Source organism: Crocodylus porosus, unplaced genomic scaffold (assembly GCF_001723895.1).
Source record: "Crocodylus porosus isolate Cpor-Errol unplaced genomic scaffold, CroPor_comp1, whole genome shotgun sequence".
NCBI classification, from domain to species: Eukaryota; Metazoa; Chordata; order Crocodylia; family Crocodylidae; genus Crocodylus; species Crocodylus porosus.
This window is the reverse complement of record NW_017728921.1, coordinates 623,362-628,233: the sequence shown is the minus strand read 5'-3', so window position 1 is coordinate 628,233 and position 4,872 is coordinate 623,362.

The following is a 4,872-nucleotide window of genomic DNA, read 5'->3' as shown; positions in this document are numbered from 1 at the left end:
GATCTCCCGAGGTCCCTTCCAGCCCTAATGTCTATGAAATCTATGAAATCTGCTCAGGCCCCTTCTGACCCTAGAAACTATGAAACTATGAAAATGCTCCCTTCCCACTGAGACCCCCTCCAGCGGTGGGAGAGGTGTCCCGCAGAGAGGAGCATTAATACCAGCATGTGAGGCATGGGTATGGCTGGCAAAAAACAAAGGGGGAGCCTGGCCCTTGCTGGCCGGCACACGCACGTCAAGCCCCAGACACCCCTGCACCTGCCTCCCATCCTTGCACCTTGCACCTGGGCGGGTCTCCCCTGCCTTTTTGTCTAAGGGTCTTTCCATTCCCTGGCTAACGCCTGCTAATCCCCCAACCCCGCTGCACAGGAACGTGATTGTGAGCAGGAGAATGAGGGAGTTTGGGGAGGGGGCATGCCAGCAGCCCGGGGCAGGCTGCAGTAGCCAAGTGCAGCGCTGTGGGAAGGGTCCCGGGGCTGTGCAGCCTGACCGCCTGGCCCCTGCAAGTTCCTGCCCATGGATGGCCCCGACGTTGATCCTGAGGTTTCCCCTCCCTCCTCCCGGAGTGGAAACCCGCAGCTGGGCTCTTGGAAGGAGAGCTCCCACGTGCACGGCGAGGCACGGAGGGGATGCAGGTCACCGGCATGGTGAATGCAGGCGTCTCTGGGTCTGGTTATGGAAACCGCCCTGCAAAGCGGCCCTAGGAGCCAGGGCCCAGCCTCGAAGCTCACCCCTTCCAGCAGAGCCATCCAGGAGCAGATGCTCTGAGCCCCCTTCACACATGTCCTCGAAGGCCGGGTGTCTGCCCCGCGCATGCCAAGAGCCCGGGAAGGTGAGCTGACCACGAGAGGCCGTCTGGAAGGACGCGGGGTCGGAGCCCCACAGACTGCTTGCTTTCCCTGCGGTTTTTCCTGGGGCGACGAGACATTAAGCCATCCCCTTGCACTTGGAGGATGGTTTTGTTAAAGGAAACGAAAGGCAGAGCTGTTTGTCACTGGGCAGACTCCTCTCCTCTCCTCTGCACTTGGCCTGGGGGAGTTTCCAAAACTAAATAAGTATTTTTCCTGATGCAGCTGAATCTTTCTCCAAGCAAAGGGTCAGCAGCATCGGCTTGATGGAGATTAGTCTCCAGGAACATTCAGTCCGAACCCGGCACCGGGACAGAGGAGCATTCAGACCCTTCAAGTCAAGAGTTTTCTCCTAAAGAATAAAGATGCGGATGAAAGCCTCTGCAGTGCCAGCTTCTACAATGTGTTCCTAATTAGGAGAAGGAAACTCCAGGGACTTATTTATATATCAGCTTTTAACCTGGATACTATCCAGTTTGGTTGTGGTGAGAACTATATTATAAGTAACTTAGCATCTATAAATAATTTCCCTATCCACTGAACGCTTACTCCAGGAGCAAATGGAAAGAGCCCAAAAGGCAGCGAGACTCCACGTCTTTGTGTCGCGTGGCCGAGACGCAATGCCGGGACCACGTCCCTCGCCGGCCGCCCCCGTCGAGCCCGAGGGTCTGGCTCGCAGCGAAATGGCTCGGTGACCTGGTCGGCAAGGAGTCCCAAGCAGAGAGCACAGCACTGGGGGGACCTAAAGTGATCTATCCCCTGCTCGTTGCCCTTCACTGTGCCTGGTTTAGAGATGCCAGGACACCCCCTCCCCTGTGCATCGTGGCCAGAGGGCTGCAACAAGAGTACTTGGCTCACCCAGCTGACACCATGACATTCAGAGACTCTTTAGACCAGTGCCATGAGAGCAATGGGGCTGGCCTCAATCCACCGCAGACATCGCCATGGCAGAAATGTCTTTCTGGTCCAGGTGAGAGCAAGCAAACATTGACCTTTGGCTGGAGGGAACAGCCCAGCCTGACTGCAGTCCCTTCTGGGAATCCTACCCCGCTCCCTGGTAAGGGTATCTGCCCGAGCAGCTCCTGTCAGCCTCCCTTAAAGACAGACAGGACAAACAGATGGATGAAGAGGTCGCCAGCTTCACAAAGAGTCAGGCAGAGAGCCAGTAGCTTCCCCTCCGCGGACACCAAAGCTCTGCCCGTTTGCGTGGTTTCCGGGTGCTTCTCCCCCACCGAGACCCGTCGATGGGCGCTGCTCCCAGCCCTGGTACCCGAGGGATTGTCGTTTCCTTGGACAACCCGCTCTGCTCTCCATTTCCCCAGCATGAAAACACCTTCCAGAGCCTTGCAACCATGTCAGCGCACATCCCTGCAAGGCACAATGCGTGCCACAGCCACCGCCCCACGCATCCCGCCAAGGCACCGATCCCGGCGGCTCTTGCACCCGGCTGGGGCATGGACCTCGTGCACGGCTACCCCCGGCACACTCTCCTCTGGGCTCTGAGGGCAGGAGACGGTTTCCTCTACGCGGGCATGAGGTCACGTGGAAGGATGTCAGCTCCGGGAGCAGGGAACCATGGCACTCGCAGGGCTGCGGGGAAGAGAGAGAGAAGGACGGTTAATGAGATGAACATAAATGGTGAAATAAAAGAGCTGGGAGAAGGGCAGTAATTCAGCCTGCAAGGAGTCTGCAGTGCCCCCTCGCCAGGCAGAGGAGAGCGCTGGATACAGGTGGATCCACTTGCGCCAGCTAGGGAAGCCCTTGAGCTGTCAGCTCCCCCGTGCGCGCCGCAGCACTGCACGCACTGAATCTGGCCCACTTGCTCCGGGCTGCAGAGCTGGTGCTGTGACATTACCAGCAACTCCTCTGGCCTTACGCCAGCTCAGGCTATGCAATAAGTTCACCTTTAGTCCGTACAGTTCAGACCAGGAAGGGACAAGGATGGCTTTGCAGGATAGCAGGCCCAGCGAGGGCTGTGAGGCCACAGCGTGCGAAGATGGGCATTGAGCAGACAGCTATACTTCCAGAGTTGCTCCTATAATTAGCACCATACCTGCTATTAAGATAATAAGCAGAGCACGTAGCCTATTGGGAGTGCATGGGCTCCTCCAGCCTTGTTGATTAATGTCCCATTAAGTGCAATAAACAATACAATTACTCAACTCTCATGGACCAAACTTGGAGGAAAAAAAGCCATGCCCACAATTAATAACAGTAATTTAATAGCTGCCATTATGTACTCCTGCAGCCCGGGGACACCTGAGCGACAGGCCTGAGCTCTGCACTGGGGCACCAGGCATGTGCTAGCACACACACATGCAAACAGGTTATCTTCACAGCGGTGTATGTACCATCAGGACAGGGAAGACTGGCGGCCCCAGTCAAACAGCACTGTAAAGCCCAGGGACCCTGTCCCAGCCTCACACAGCCGCGGCAGTACACACAGCTTGGGCTGGCTGGGCTGAGGGGACACATGTGCACAGGACACCGTCTTTGGTCTCTGCAATGGGGACAGAATGGGGCATGACACCGAACACGACACAGAGGTCTGCATTGCCCCCCACCTTGGCAGGGATGTGCCTGGGACGCGAGTGGCAAATGCAAATCCTCAGTACCGGCAGAGCAGGAGACACTGAGCACGAGTGCAGGGACACATCCCCGCGCCGGGCAGAGCACAAGGTGTCGATCCCACAGCCCGATGCTGCAAGGCAGTGGCAAGGCGTCACGCGGCAAGCGGGATTGTGCAGCAAGACCCATCGATCGCAGCCACTCAATAACCTGCAGTCCCATCGAGCTGCGCTGAAACGGCCTGCACGGGGACAGCCCAGAACCACCCCAAGTCGCGGGCAACACAAGCATAGCAAACACTTATGCAAAGACCCTTCCCCTTACACCCGGGCAGGAGAAGTGAAGAAGTGGCAGGTGCTGGTGAAGGAGGGGAGGATTTGGAGCAGTCGTCAGATTCGCTCACTGCAGAGCCGCCTGCCTCCGACCAGGCCTGGGCACTGCTCTTGCACCCCGCAGCGTGCCACCCTCCTGCCTGGCACATGCCATTGCCGTGGTGCGGCCCAAGCCCAGCTCTCAGGGGCTGAGCACGCGAGGATTTAAGCTTCCCCCCCCAGAGACAAAGCAAAGCTGACGGTGCTCACACGTTGTGCAGCGCCAGCCCTCCCGGGCCAAAACGCTCTACTGCATATTTCTGAAATTATTTGTCAGAAAAGAATGTCAATGACAGAGAAAACGAGTTGCAGATGTAACCTTTCCAGGCATCAAGGAGCGCGGGAGCCGTGGGGAAACACAGCTTAGCTCACAAGTGACCGTGCCACATGCGGAGGGTGCCGGAGCCGGGGCCAGCACCGCGCGCATGCAGTCCTACCAGATCCAGATGCCAGGGCCCAAGTCAGCCCCATCCTCCTCCAGCAGCGCCCCCCATCCAAGCTGACCACCTTCACCTGGTCACTAGCACGGTTCTGCGTTCAGGCCCCCTCCTCCAGCCGAGGAACTGACCGCAGCCCCCCGGAACCCTTCCTTCGCTGGGGCGAGGAACCCAGCACGCCACAGCTGCTGGCCAGCCCACAGCTCCCCCGAGAGACGTGGCCGCGTCCTCAAGAAAGCCAAACCCTGTGCCCGTCTCAGCTGCAGGCCTCTGCACCGCCCCTTCCTCATCCTCAGTGAAGCCATGCAACAGTCTGAACTCCTGGGGCCGGGTGGAGGGCCTTCAACACTGTCTCTCACCCCATTCTCATTAAGAAACTGGGGGGGCTGTGGTGTCAACACCCACACAGTCAGATGTGTCGTCAACTGGCGGGAGGGCCGCACCCAGGGAGCGGTGGTGGACGGGTCATTTTCGATTTGGAGGGGTGTGGGCAGTGGGGTCCCCCAGGGCTCGGTCCTCGGGCCCGCACTGTTCAACATCTTCATCAGCGACTTGGACAAGGGTAAATAGCACCCTGATCAAATTTGCTGATGACACTAAGATGTGGGGGGATGTGGGCACACTAGAAGGGAGGAATAGGCTGCAATC